General features: G+C 39.8%; 1 pseudogene; it reads left to right on the top strand.

Moving 5' to 3' along the window:
- Positions 1 to 13,585: 13,585 nt before the first annotated feature.
- On the top strand, positions 13,586 to 13,830 carry LOC101965196 (bublin coiled-coil protein pseudogene; annotated as a pseudogene).
- The last annotated feature ends 2,295 nt before the right edge of the window (positions 13,831 to 16,125 follow it).

Genomic DNA, 16,125 nt, shown 5'->3' with positions numbered 1-16,125 from the left:
TTGATTCCAATTATGAAGGTGAAATAAAAATTATAGCCAGTTCTCCAAAGGGTATATCAGTAATTTCACCAGGAGATAGAATAGCACAGTTACTAATAATACCAAGCCTACATGATAAATTTTCCAGTCATGTTGTAGAAAGAGGTTCCAAGGGATTAGGCTCCACAGGTGTAGATTGGGCTATGCTTTCTTTAAATTTAGATTCTCGCCCCATGCTAAAACTAAATATTCAAGGACATGAATTTAATGGGCTACTGGATACAGGTGCAGACCTTAGCATCATCTCTCGTCAAGAATGGCCAAAACATTGGCCATTACAACAAGCCACTCAATCGCTTCGAGGCCTAGGAGTGGCGACTAATCCCGATAGAAGTGCAATGCTATTAGATTGGAAGGATCCTGAAGGATGTGAAGGAACTATACAGCCATATGTATTGGATTATCTTCCCGTAAATTTATGGGGACGAGATGTCTTAGATCAATTAGGTTTGACATTAACAAATAATATCAATCAAAATGCACCCACTATTATGGCTAGACAAGGTTTTAGGAAAGGAAAAAGATTAGAAAGACAAGAACAATGTATAGCAGCACCAATACAAATAGATCAAAGAACAGACAGACATGGGTTGGATTTTCACAAAGGGCCACTGAGACAATAAAAATTACATGGAAATCAGAAAGACCAGTATGGGTTCCTCAGTGGCCCTTGACTAAAGAAAAGACACAAGTAGCCCATGATCTGGTCAAACAACAATTAGCGGAAGGACATATACAACCTTCTGTATCTCCCCATAATACCCCCATTTTTGTCATCAAAAAGAAATCTGGTAAATGGAGACTACTGCAAGATTTAAGAGCCATTAACAATGAAATGGTCATTATGGGACCTGCTCAATCGGGGATTCCTCAATTGTCTGCTTTGCCAAAAACTTGGTATGTTTTAGTTATAGATATTAAAGATTGTTTTTTTTCAATTCCAATTCATCCTGAGGATAGTCCACGTTTTGCATTTACTATCCCTGCACTAAATCATGAAGGTCCTGATCAGAGATATGAATGGAAAGTACTCCCTCAAGGGATGGCTAACAGCCCAACTATGTGTCAAATTTATGTTAACAAAGTAATCCAGCCACTTAGAAATCAAAATCCTGAACTACAAATATTTCATTATATGGATGATGTATTATTAGCACACAAAGCTAAAAACACATTGCTAGAATGTTATGCCACACTTACAAACTTATTAAAAAATTATAATCTAGAGATAGCAATAGATAAAGTACAATTAAATTTTCCAATTAATTATTTAGGAGTTCTATTATCCTCAACCATGGTCCGTCCACCAAAAATTCAAATACGAGTAGATCAACTCAAATCACTTAATGACTTTCAAAAGTTATTAGGAGACATAAATTGGATAAGGCCTTATCTAGGTATTCCAACAGGAGAATTGGGACCTTTATTTGATATCCTAAAAGGTCCATCAGATCCAAATTCACCCCGAATGTTAACGCCTGAAGCAAGAAAGGCATTAAAAATCATTGAAACATATATGGAAAATATGCATTTGGATAGAATTGATATAAGTTTGCCTTTATTATTTATTGTATTACCAACAAAAAATATTCCTACAGGAGTATTTTGGCAAGAAGGTCCATTATTATGGATACATTTATCTTATTCTCCTAACACTATTCTTACTAGATATCCTGAGGCTGTAGGACAATTAATACTCAAAGGAATAAAAACAGCAAAGGCAGTGTTTGGAATTTCTCCCCATAAAATTATTACTCCATATACTATGAATCAAATTGATGAATTAGCTAATGAGTTAAATACTTGGGCAATAATAATGTGCAAATCTAATGTTTCATTTGATAACCACTTACCATCTAATCCTTTATTGTCTTTTTGGTCATTGCATCCTGTAATTTTTCCAAAAATGACAAGAAAAACACCTATCATGAATGCTCCAAATATATTCACTGATGGGTCAAATAATGGTACAGCAGCAATAGTTACACCTGATCAAACTTTTACATTTTTAGTACCCAAACAATCGGCTCAAAAGGTAGAGCTTAATGCAGTATTACAAACTTTTGTGATGTTTAAAGATTCTGTATTTAATTTATTTTCTGATAGCCAGTATATAGTTAATGCTATAGTATCCCTTGAAGATGCTGGTAGAATTTCCCCTTCTTCTACTGTTTTCTCTTTGTTTTCCACTATACAAAGTTTAATCTGGGACAGAAAAGATCCATTCTTTATAGGACATATCAGGGCACATACAGGATTGCCTGGAGCCCTTAGTTTGGGCAATGATTTAGCAGATAAAACTACACGTGACATACATATTTTCTCTATACTAGAAGAAGCTATAAATTTTCATGAAAGATTCCATGTCAATGCTAATACTTTACAAAAGCGTTTTAAAATAACTAAGGAACAAGCTAGACAAATAATAAAACAATGTCAAAATTGTGTGACCTTTTTACCACAAGTTAATCTTGGAGTCAATCCTAGAGGATTGATGCCTAACCATATTTGGCAGATGGACGTCACACACTTGCCAGAATTTGGAAAATTAAAATATTTGCATGTTACAGTTGATACTTCTTCTGGATTTTTGATGGGCTCCCTTCATGCCGGTGAAAAAACTAAAGATGTTATAGCTCATTGCTTACAAAATTTTGCCACTGTGGGCATTCCAAAACAGTTAAAAACAGATAATGCCCCTGGTTATACGTCTACTTCTTTTAAACAATTTTGCTCATCATTTGGCATTACTCATATAACAGGAATCCCATACAATCCACAGGGTCAAGGCATAGTTGAAAGAGCTCATCAAACTATTAAAATGTACTTATTAAAGCAAAAAGACGGAATTGGGAAGGGGTATATATTCCCCAAAGATAAACTTAAAATAACCCTTTTTACTCTAAACTTTTTAAATTTGGATTCATCAGGACTTAGTGCTGCAGAAAGGCATATGTGTCCAAAAAATGTACATAAGCCCAAGGTACTTTGGAAAGATATTCTAACAGGACAATGGAAAGGTCCTGACCCAGTAATTGTCTGGAATCGGGGGTCTGTTTGTGTGTTTCCACAGGAAGAACAGCAGCCGATTTGGATTCCAGAGAGATTAACCAAGGTTCTGACCCAGTGATTGTCTGGAGTCGGGGGCCTGTTTGTGTGTTTCCACAGGGAGAACAGCAGCTGATTTGGATTCCGGAGAGATTAACTAAAATCCTGACCCAGTGATTGTCTGGAGTCGGGGGTCTGTTTTTGTGTTTCCACAGGGAGAACAGCAGCCGATTTGGATTCCAGAGAGATTAACTAAAGCGATTTCTACAGACCAAAAAGAAGATGATTTAGCTCAAATCCATAATAGCTGATATCCAAAACTCCAATTTGGCTATCCTTACATCTGCGACAGAACCAGGATGCTTTTTTCAATATCTATTTTATTATTGCCCTTTCCCATATCATGAAGTTCTATTTTATTTTTTTGAGCTCATACAGACCTAGGTTAATGTTTTGCTGATCAGTTCTATTTTTTTTTTGACTATAGAGTTTTTAAACATTGCAATAGAGATTTTACCTGTAAAAAGTTATAAGGCCTTTACTATTGTGTTATGTGTTGTATGTATTATATTATGTGTGCACACTTGTGTTTTGTGTTATATGTTTGAATGTACGTATGTCCAATGTACGTATTTCTATATATCATATATGATGAGCGCTCATGAAAAGATGGATCCAAATATTTTTTTTTTATTCACGTGATTTAAATGGTTTAATTTAAATTGGGTAAATAACTGTTAAGAATTGTTTTAATATGTAAACAAAAAAGGAGGTTCTGTTTGTTTACTCTCACCTTTCGTTTTCATTATATTTAATAATTCTCTTCACTATAATGTAAATTGTTAAGAAAATTGTTTTCTTTTAAGAAAATTGTTTTCTTTTAGTGCCTTCTGGAATGTTACCTAATTTTTTCTTTAGCCATTATTGCCAGAATTTCTATCTTCATCCCAGTGCCGATGAAGATAATATAAATTGTTAAGAAAATTGTTTTCTTTTAGTGTCTTCTGGAATGTTACCTAATTTTTTCTTTAGCCATTATTGCCAGAATTTCTATCTTCATCCCAGTGCCGATGAAGATAATATAAATTGTTAAGAAAATTGTTTTCTTTTAGTGTCTTCTGGAATGTTACCTAATTTTTTCTTTAGTCATTATTGCCAGAATTCCTATCTTCATCCCTGTGCCGGTGAAGACAAAGATAAAACTAATCTACAGTTTCTGCAATAGCCATCACTGAACTGCTTACAGAACTTACACTGAACTGCTTACAGAACTATGTGTCACTTGTATGCATTGTGAACTATCTGTTGGTGCAGCGACTTGTGTAGTGTTGGGATATTTTTGCTGATGATATCATCGGTGGTACAATTTTCCCAAAAGGAGCCGTCAATTGACTTGGTATATCTTCCTCCCTTCTGCTTGTCATGATCATTCAGCTAAAATTTGGGGGTCAACAGAGGTGAGGCAAAGAACCTCACCCCCCCCCCGCTGAGACCTCTCCACAGGTGTGGCTGTACTGGACCGGTAGTCAATGACGGGTAAGATCCAATTACAATGGTACCAACCTAAGACAGGAGGCTGACGCCCTGAGGTCAGCTCATCCGAAGACGGGTAAGGACCATATGTATTGGACAACCTAAGGCAGGCACGGTCCATAAGCCACATGCTTGTTGTTTAAACAGAGAGGGGGAGATGTTGAGAGCCACAGCCAAAGGGGCCCCAGCAAACTTCCAGCTGCCAGCAAGCTTCAGACTGCCCCAGCAACATCTAGCTGATTGGCTCCTCTGCGGTGATGTTCATTGGGCTGTTTCCCTGCCCTTCAGACTGCCAGCTGATGATTGGCTCACAGCTGCCCCAGCAACATCTAGCTGATTGGCTCCTCCACGGAGCTGCTCATTGGGTGACTTCTTTGGCTCTGCCCACGCAACCCAGCCAATCAGCCTCAAGAGGAGGAGGATTGTGGGAGGTTGAGAGGCTGGTGTGGGGGAGAGAGGCTTGTGGAAGCCGGTGGTGGCAGTTGGGCTCTGAGGGTTTTTCCCTGGAGCTGTTTTGTTTGGCGTTTGTAGTTCTAAAAATAAAGTTAGTTTCTTTTTGACAAGTGGCTCCTGATTTGTGCCAAGCCAGACTTCGGCACTCATGTGTTTACTAGGAGCTTCCCTGACATACTTGGGATTCCAAAGTGGGAGGTGAACACATGTCAGAAAATTCTCAATTCCAAATATCAGGATATTTTAGAGCCAAAAGCAGCTAAGGAATTAGAAGAGGCTTCAACATATGATTAATTTTGGAATCATAAACAAACAGCAAAGTGGAAATAAAATTATTTATGGGTTGAAATAAAAAAAACAAGTTAGCCAGCTTCACTTACTTCCCCCTATAGTTAGAAAAATTAAATTTATGCTACATGAAAAGTTATCCCCTTGAGATTCTTTCAATATGAGGATTCGTAAATGTAAAATGGCAGGGTGTCTTCATGCATCCTGTGCTGCTATAACAGAATATCCAAGACTGGGTAATTTATAATCAACAGAGACTTATTTGGCTCACAGTTCTGCAGCCTGGGAAGTCCCACAGCATGGCACTAGTAACTAGTCAGCATCTTTGTGCTACATCATAACATGACAGAAGATGGATGGGCAACAGAGTAGGAAAGAACAAAAGGAGACCAAACTTACTTCAAATCCACTCTTTTTTTTAATATTTTTTTAAGAGAGAGAGAGAATTTTTTTTAATATTTATTTTTTAGTCTTTCGGTGGACACAATATCTTTGTTTGTATGTGGTGCTGAGGATCGAACCCGGGCCGCACACATGCCAGACAAGCGTGCTACCGCTTGAGCCACATCCCCAGCCCTCAAGTCCACTCTTACAACAATGCACTTCTGGGATAAAACATTATTCAAAAGGGCAGAGCTCTCTTAGTTCCCCCCAAACTACTGCATTGAGGACTAAGTTTCCTTGTAGAGCACATTCAGACCCTAGCACTGGGTAACAGCAAAATGCCTATAAGCAGCAACACTGCCCATCTCTCCACTTTCTCCTCTGAGCTATGGATTTTCAGGTCCTCCTTAGCATTTACTGAACACGATGAGGATTAAAACCAAACAAAAAAAACAAAGAAAATTTTTTTAAAAATCTCTCTTGCTTCAACTGATATCAGTGCATTCAATAGATCTCAGGGAAATGATCTGTTTTGCTAGGTTGAGAGTGGTAGGAAGCTCCTAATGATAACACAAATAAAATAAAAACTAGAAACACGTTCTCCATCTAAAATTTGTGAAACCACATTCCACCTCTGCTGAGTAAAGCCAAATACAGCTACAGAAATCAATGTTAGAAAAACCAACAACTGTGGAATAGGAGGGAAGTAAAAATCCCCCAGGACTCTGGAATCACTGGGTTGTAAATATTCTTAAACTCAGGCTTATAAGACAAAGATGCCAGCCCATATTATACTAAAATGGTTCTGTCATTTTCAGATGAAGCAATTCACATTTGACCACTCCAGCTTCATCTAGGTTTTCCCAAGGGCAAACTCTAATAGACATCTCCATGTTCCTTTTTTATAGGATTTTACTGTCCAAAGAATAGACTAATTTTACATTTCTATCACCAGGTTCCTTTATCAGCTCTATTCTAAACATAAGGAGCAAATAGTCTGAATTATATCTCATTCTGGAAATACTTATTGAACTCTATCTCACTACCCACACACATTTTGCAAGGAAAGGTAGGAGGATATTACCTTTAGCAGACTGGTGCATGAAATAATACACAACAACATCCTGCCTCTAAGAAAAGCAGGGACTATAATGGGAAATTACCCCCTAATGAGGGCCCAGTTCCCTTTACCTTAGGCTGAGCCTAAGAGGACATATGCAGAATCACATCTACTGCTTGAAAATCAGACAAAAAAAAGCAGTGAGGACCCCATCCAGGGACTGAGCACCTGAGTAGCTCTCTTGACCTGGTTTATAGACACTTCATGGGAATCATGAAGAATTTCTCTTCACAGTTTGGTCAGCACATTTGCACACATTATCTCATTGAATATAAAGAGCATAGTTGCCAATTTTTGATGACAAAGTTGAGACTCAGAAGCCAAGGTGACCATAGTGACATAGCCAGGGCCTGGAGGACTATGCACACATTACTTAGTGTTGGAATCAAGTTGAGTCCCAGGTAAGAGTTTGTACTAGATCAACACCTTTCAACCACAGGCATGCATTGTCTAAATAGTGTCAGTGTTGGTGGGTGCCAGCACTTTCAATCTCCTCTCTTTCCCTCTCAAAATCCACAAAGTGCTCCTTTGTTCAATGAGCCCCTATTAATCATATTAAAATGTCACCTCAAACTGAATGCAAAATGTCCTTTGCATCCTAAATTGTCATCTTAATGATATAATGGCTCCAATGATGATAGAAAATGATTTTAAAACTTTTTTTCTTTAACCATGAGGCTTCCCAGCTAAGAGATCACATACAGACACAAGTACACACAAGCAGATACACACAAGTTTTGATAAAACCGGCTACAGGTTGAGACCACCGATTCAATCTGTAATCTGAGTTAACAAATTCTCTAATGCCCAAATACTCAGGGAGCCGCCTATCCACCAGCTGTGTGCAAAGATCACTCAATGACACATTGCTTCTTTCCTTCTGGAATGAAGCCCAGACCTGGCGGATGCCTTTGTAACTGCAGATCCCAGACCCTCCTCCTGCCTCTGCCTGTGCACATATATATACCAGGATCCCCACAGAATCTGATTCCCAGGATAAGCTCCTAAGCACCTATAGCATTATAAAGCTCACCTGATGACTATTTTTAGGGAAAGTTGTACCTCTCCAAAAAGAGAAACGACCCCCTCTCCTGCTCTGTCAACAGGCTTCACAAACCCTTCGGCATGATCTTGACACACCCACTAAAGAGACCAAGAACCTACCAGAAAATATCTGAACATACTGCAGCTGAGAAAGGGGGCTTCTCTAAGCTTCCCTTGCTTTAACACAAGACTGCTCTGTGAATTCAGCCACCAGTGAGGGAGGGAGAAGACAAGCCTCAGCACCCAGGTGTGAAAATTCAGCTGTCATAAATCCTCCTGAGGGAGCTTCCAGCCAGAAAGGAGAATGACCATTACCACCCAGATGAGAGATTCTGTCAACAAACCTTGTCAGAACATCCCATACTTTCCCAACGAAACTTCACCACCCCCTTATTATGCTGTTATGCAAAGTCTTACTGACTATTTTGAATGCTCCTGCATGCTGGAGGAAAGTAAAATTCCTTCCCCTGCCCATCCTAGGTTCTCTAAATGAGTCCCTGTAACACACACTGGCCAAAGACAGGTTAACCAGAGAAAATCCACCCAAAGTTTATTAACATGTGCATCGTGCATGTAATGATTGAGAGTCCTCAGAGATCAGTTATTCAAAGGAGTGCTTAGAACTTCCATTTATATTTCATCTTATTAAAGGAAAAGGGGTTGGGGGCTTCTGTGAGCAGGGTTCAACCAAATGAAGGTGATAAAAGTCTCTATGCTTTCCAGAAATAAATTAACAGGAGAAAAATATTTAAAAGAATTAGTTCTTTAGATTGTGGCTCTCATAGATTTGGTTCTAAGTACTCATTGGTTATTGATCCTTTTCCTTCCAGGAGATCTACTGCTTTCCTGTTTGCTTCATTTGGTGTCCTGAGTTTGATGTGGCTTCTGCCTGCTGGATGCCCATAGTTTATCAGACCTGGGTCCTCTAGTTCTCAATGGGCTTTAGCTCAAAATAATGCATATGCCAAAGACTCTTGCTGTGGAGTGGCACATGCTGGTAGCCCTCAAGTTGTAATAAATTTTCCTCCTTTTAATCTGCCTGTTTTGTTGATGAATTCACAGAGCATAACCACTCAGATCTAAGTTGTAAATAAGCAAAATTTGCTTCCAAGACCTTCAATATTACCAAATGTTTTAGTCAGCATCTTTGCTGCCATGACTAAAAGATCCAACCGGTAAACAATTTTAAAGGAGAAAAAGTTAATTTGACTGTTCAAGGTTTCAGAGGTCTCCACCCATAGACAGCCAACTCCACTCCTTAGGGCTCGAGTTGAGATCAGGGTGGAAGAGTGTGGCAGAGGGAAGCAGCTCATATGATGATCAGAAAGCATAAAGAGAGGCACTCCACTCCCCAGATACAAAATATATACCCCATAGCCACGCCCACAATGAACCACTTTCTCCAGCCACAACCCACCTGCCTCCAGTCACCACTCAATTAATCCCATCAAGGATTAATTCACTGATAGTAGAACTAAGTCTATCACCCAGTCATTTCTCCTCCAAACCTTCTTATATTGTCTCACACGTGGGCTTTTTGGGGACACCGCACATCCAAACCATAACACCAAGTCACTGAATTAACCCAGCTCAATGCTCATTTCCAGGAAAATAAATGCTAATTTATTGAAACCCCTATTTTGTAGAGTTTTCTATAATTTAAACCAGAAGTACAGCTAATTAATTCAGTCAGTTCATTCTTGTGACACAAGGGAAGGACACAAGGTAATTAGGGGCCAGGGGCCAATGGCTCTCTCCCCAAGTGGCTCTGGCTGGAATGACTTCTTAAAGGATCCCTGAGCATAACCTCGCTCACCAGAACAAACACAAGACCCCAAATGTAGCATGGAAAGTCATTGCTGTGACACTTGAACCCAGGGAGAACCACAAACATCTGATGAGACTGATGTATGATAACTCCTCCTAAACCTAGGCAAACCTGCTTCTCCCATTCTTTCCTTGAATGAGCAGCCCATGGCAATTCTAGATTAATCTGGCAAAATGATCAAGGAAAAAAGTCTTAACACTGACATGGTTTTCAAAAACTCCTTCATTTAATTATTCCTCTTAGGAAAGAAAATGTTCAGATATGAAAAAACATAAAACCTACATGTTTTCATAATTAAGTGACAGCAGTCTCTTCCCCAAAGTCCTGTGTATGCAATGGGAGAGGGGAGGGGGGCGGAGTCAGAGCTAGGGGAGGAGGAGGCAAAGGGAGAAATGAGAGGGAGTACTGGGCTGAATGTATGTTTCCCACATTGTCAGCAGTAAAGGGTGGGAGTGAGCTGACTTCCCAGTAAGTGGGCGGCAAAAGGTAGGATGAAAGAATGGAAACCAAAGAGCACCACACCCAGACCTGTATCTGAGTGGGCAGGGTTCGTGAACTTTGAGAAATTAAATGGGAACTCGAACTATAAAGCCCAAACCTTTCAATTAACCTGGCAGTTGGCAAGACTTGAAAAGAATATTTTCATATCTTAAAAGCAGTGGAAAGTATTTGAATCTCCAAATCTTCATGCACACAATAAAAGGACAGGCATAAGTGGGCTCTAAGATTCTCTCAGCTTCAAGATCTTATAAGTTCTATGATTTGTCTTCCCAAGAGGATCTTGGCCATAGCTTTCAAGTTAAATCTGTATTTCTTCCTCCAGCCTTTTTCTAGTTTGGGAAAGGGAGCATTTGAGTGGGAAATGAAATTCTTCCATTATCTCCCAGTAAATGGCTGCACATTTACTTCTAGCCCAATAACTGAGCCTCATAAATCAACAGGTCCAGCATTCATTGTGTGATTTTTTTTTTTTAATTTCTAAACACACACTGAATCAGGTACTGAGGTTGCATTTGGGATCCAAAGAGAGATAAGACACAACATGTAGTTATTCACTCTTTGGCCAAAGCCAAAAGTTTTTCCAAAGTCCATTCCAAATAATTCTCAGCCCTTGGATCAGTGTCAGCTTCTCACAAATTTCCCAATCTAAGGTACTGTTTTAGTCAACTTTTTTTGCCACTATGACTAAAAGACCCAACCAGAACAACTGTAGAGAAGGAAAGTCTATTTGAGGTCTCATGGTTTCAGAGGTCTCAGTCCATAGACAGGAAGTGGCATTCCTTGAGGCTTGGAATGAGGCCGAACATCATGGCAGAAGCGTGGTGGAGGAAAGCAGCTCACATGATGACCAGAAAGCAGAGAGAGACAGTCCACTATCCAGATACAAGGTATATACCCCATAGTCACACCCCCAGTGAACCACTTCCTCCAGCCACACCTCACCTGTCTCTAGTCCCCACCTGTTAATCCCATCAGGGAGCAATTCACTGATTATGTTAAGGCTATAACCCAGTCATTTCTTCTCCAAACTTCCCTGCATTATCTCACAATTGAGCTTTGTGGGGACAACTCACATCTAACCATAAACAGATGCCCACAGAATATCATTCTTTCTCCCAGATGAATTTCCACTGGTGTGCAAAGTGAGGAAGGAGTTTGCCCATTCCACTGGAGGGAATGATAAGCTCTTGACCCTTGAATTTAGGTGGGAGGTGGGGTGTTGTTAGGGGAGAAACAGCAGAGCTTTTTCTCCAGGTTTTAGTGACTTTTGTTCTAAAGTATCCAAAACTAAAATGAACAGTAACCTCCAAATATAAGTGGGTTACTTTCCTTCCACAGGCAGTGTATATTCTTCCTAGTAACATCACTCTAAGAATTAGTGAGTAGTTATCCCATCACACTGAGAATAACAGGATACATAAACAGCTATTGATAAACAGCCAGAGGAAACAGTGATCCTATTGAATGAGACAGAGGATGATTTCATAGACAATGTGATATTTGACCTGATTTTGAAGGAAGTTTATCAGGCACAGAGGTATGATAAGAGTGGAAATGCCTGGGGTCATATTCCAGGCACAGAGAAAATATGAGCAAGGCACAGAGGCATGAATCATCAGAGATACTGAAGACATTATAAAAAAAAAAAAAAGTCACCATTCCAAAAGCATCTAGAAGATCTTAGACCTTTACCCTCTTCTCCAGTTGCTGTGCTACGAAAAGACTTCTGAAAGTACATCATGCTTGGGAAAAAGCAATGGAAGTTTCCATAATGACATCCAGCTAACTTCATAAACATCCTCCTAGTGTTAAAAGAAGCTGTCTAGAGGATAACAGATGTGGAGACAGAAAGGAAGAACAAAGCCGTGTGCAACACTGTTTGTACATTCTATGTCCCAAATGAAAACCATTAAATCAAACCCCGTCTGTCATCCCATAAAGTCTTAAAGTGAGTCATTCCAAATGATTGTGATTTTCCTCAAATCACATTTAAGGGTTTTTCTTTTTTTTTTAAGTTATTAAGTGCCTACTATATATTGAGCACAAAATCCTGTGAGGTAAAGTAACTAAGTCCTTTTTCTGAGGTCAAGTAGTCTGCAATGCAGCAATTGGAAGAGATCATGGAACTATAAGACAAATAAAATCTAGGTGATAAGAAATGATGTCTAAATAGAGGATTCAGTGAAGGCTTCCTGAAGGAGTGGAAACTGGGATATGAAGGCTGCAGTTTGGCAGGTAAAAATGCCAGGGAAAGTCAATTCAAGCAGAAGGGTTAGTATAAGGTAGGAAAACCTAGGCATGTATAAATTAGTCAATTAAGCTTTCTGAAGTGATGAAACTATTCGTCATCTGTGCAGTCCAATATAGTATAAAGTTGTATGAGGCTACTGAGTACTTGAAATGTGGATAGGACAGTTGAAGAACTTGACTTAATTGCATATGATTTCATTTGATTTAGATTTAAATGGCTACCGTGGAAATAAACAAAGAGCAACCAAATGAGAACACGTGAAGGCTATTTACCCAGAATGTGCTATGTCAAGGAGTCACCCCCCACCAGCATTTTTGGTGCTGTGAAATTCCCCTATGAGGGGTTTAATGCACTGATCAGCTAAGGCTCTCATAACCCAATCATTTCACCTCTAAACCTTCTTGCACTGTCTCACACATGAGCTTTTGGAGGACACTTCACATCCAAACCATAACTTTTAGAAGACAATCATATATTTTAAATCAAACAAATTATGTTTCACAGACGGTTTTTAGTGATCGCAATTAAATTAGAACAACTCTGTTCAGCATAAGCAATGACATCAGGTGTCTTTTTCTTCTTTTTAAAGACCTGATTTTGCTCTCTGATCTGCTTGGCCTTTATTAGTTAATCAAAATAAACAAATAGAAACAAGTGTCCTTGGTGACAAGCCCCATTATTAATTAGTAAAATCTTTGTAAGAAGAGGACGCCCACTCTTTTCAAGAGATTGTTAAAAAAGGAAATGTGTTCTGGCTGCACAAAGCAGAAATGCAGTACTCATCAAGGATTTGTGTCAACTAGCATCTCTTCTGGGTGAGTCTAACATGGCGCATAGCAAATTTCTTTTCTCATTTCATTGCTTTCCTTTTTCCTTGGTGCTTTTATTTCAAAAGGTATTCAAAGTCAAATACATCAGTGCCCTAATTAGCTGACACTAAGCAGTGCTAATATTCCCAATGCTAATACCATCCTTTCCATATCTCAAGTGGAAACTGATCAATGGATCATTAGAAAAAAAAACAGACACTGGCTTTAGGCGGATGCTAGCGCCCGAATTCCACCATTGTGTGGCAGATGTGGCACCTAAGACCACAATGCCTGGCCCTACAGGACCTGGTATGCAGGTGGAGGCTGGCACAGAAGGCTTGCACCATGACTTTAGAGAAGCAGAGTATGCCAACAGCTCTATGTTGTACCAGATCAACTCTGTCTGCACCACCTGGAGGAGAAGAACAATCACCTCCATGCTCGCCTCCAGAAGCTGCTGGAGTCCAACTGACAGACATGTCTTGAGTTCCAGCAGCAGCTTGGGGAGGCCCCTGGTGATGCCAGCCTCTAGGCTGAGGTCCCCTACTAGGCCCTAACCCTGCCTCCCTCGGCCACACTCCCCCCTGAGCACTAACAACCTGACTTAGACACCTTATCAAGGCCTGGCCTTTGGGCACCCTGGGGAGTTGGTCTGCCTACCTGGGCCAGCCCTCATTCTCCAGCATCCCTCCTGGAGCCAGGTAGGGACCTGTTACCCACCCACTTGCCTGTTGCCTGCCCAGCTCCTGAGTCCTTCCTCTCCACTCCACCCAGAATGGAGTGTCCACTTAAATGGTTTCCTGTTGAGAGAGAGAGAGAGAATGGAAACACAGACACCAACCCCAATGTGGTCTGTTCTCAGTCTCCCCTGCTGTGTGAAAATCCCTATGTCAGAAGATAAGGATTATTGTTTGACTTGAAGACTCCTCATAGAGACCCTGGTACAAAGTACTCCCTCAAACCATTTTTTGCTGAATGAACTTTAAAAAAGGGTTGGGGGAGGTTGCAAAATGAGATGAAAAGTTTTCCTCTGCTGCAAATCTTCAAAAACCGTGGCATTACTCATGGATTCAAATATTTGTTGAGTGCCAACTACAGGTCAAGTGGTAGGCTAGCTGGGTGCCTGAAATTCAAAGATAAATACTATCTAGATCCTGTCCTCCAAAAAGATTAAAGTAACATCTTTATTATTTATGGTTTCACACAAAGCCATTGACAAATTATGTTTTAATACCTATGCTATTCCATGTTTGGTGTTGCATTTATAAAATCTAATTTCCTAAGAATGCCTGGCCCTTCCAGTTTCCCAGTTATCTTTCTTCAATGTTTTTAACATCAGGTTTGATTGAACAGATAAAAGCACAATTCAGTTATTTTATAACCAGAAACTAAAGGTACTAGTTTAGCGAACATGTCTTCCAATAGTCTCACAAAAAATTCCAAACAACCTAACATTCAAATAGAAGTCCCTCATCTCACATTAGTGACTCTCCCTTAAAAAAAAAGAAAGCTCTGGAGAATAGATAGTACAATTTCAACAATCTTAAGTTCTCCAACACAATTTTCTTCAGCTTCATCTTATCTAAAATCAAGATCTTCTCCAAAAACAGGCCCCCCCCAATGGATATTAGCCAATTAGTATCACAAACACATACATAAGAAAAGTAATTAAACTGATAACAAATCGAATAATAAAATAGGGTCCCTTATCTTGGTTGCCTTTTCTTTCAGCATTCCAAATATTTCACAGGCAGCAAAACACAATTTGGTTTTAAATTATCACTACATACTTTTAGAGCAATTTCGGATATCACTGGGTGTCGAATATGCTAATCTGAAGTTGATTACAGCCTCAGGTGTTATAACATTCTTGTTCTCAGCCTGAAGGAAAGGCATTAATTAACCACAGTTCTGATCCCCAAAGCCAAAGGAAAATATCTCACTGCAGTAGTGATTTAGAAACCACTAGTTCTATCTGAGTATTTTCAAAATTCCAAAGGAGCTTCAAAAAATGGATATCATTAGGAAGGGAATGACCTAGAGCCATCCTCGGTGGTAAATCCTCTCTGGGATTCGTGCCAGCCTAGCAAGAGGATCAATATAGCATTCAGATAGATTTATTTCCAATAGACAAATAAGGGAAAATCACTTAATGCAGTCCTGAGCTTGCAGACTCCTCCATGTCATTCTGCTACCTTTGATTGCATTTCTTGGAAGCAGGACAGGCCTGAAAGGAAGTCTCTGGAGCCCTTGCATGCCCCTTCTGGGCCCAGCTCTCACCTCCCGTGCTCTCTTCTTCCACCCTCTTGAAATCCCATCATATGAATAAATGCTTATCTATCCCCTTAAGGAATGAGGTCAGCACTTTCAGGAAACAGCTTGCCTGGTAAGGCCAAGAAAAAGTGGACATTCTTTCTTTCTTTTCTTTTTTTTCTTTTTTCTTTTTCTTTTTTTTTTTTTTTTTTTTCATTTCTAAGAGACTCTATATATGGGGAGGTTTTGGGCATGTGAAACAACCCAACTTAAGTTTATGTAGACAGAAAAGATTTAATCTCAGCACACAGCAGAGCTCACAGGATCAGAAAAATCTGAAAACCAGGCCTGGAGGATACCCAGATGGAAAAGTGGAAAAGATACCCCTTTCTTGCATGGGAAAGAACCATCACAAAACACCAACAAAGAAACTGACATGCAGGCCCAGCCCCTCAGCAGAAGCCTCACCAACAACCTTGGGCCCTGATTCATTTTAGCTGCAGGCACTATTGTGATCCCAATCCAGGTGGCTATCCATTAGCCAGTCTCAAAGGAGAGTAATGCAACTCTTCCC

Source organism: Ictidomys tridecemlineatus, chromosome 6, assembly GCF_052094955.1.
Source record: "Ictidomys tridecemlineatus isolate mIctTri1 chromosome 6, mIctTri1.hap1, whole genome shotgun sequence".
Classification (NCBI taxonomy): Eukaryota; Metazoa; Chordata; class Mammalia; order Rodentia; family Sciuridae; genus Ictidomys; species Ictidomys tridecemlineatus.
This window is presented reverse-complemented; position numbering and strand designations above follow the sequence as displayed.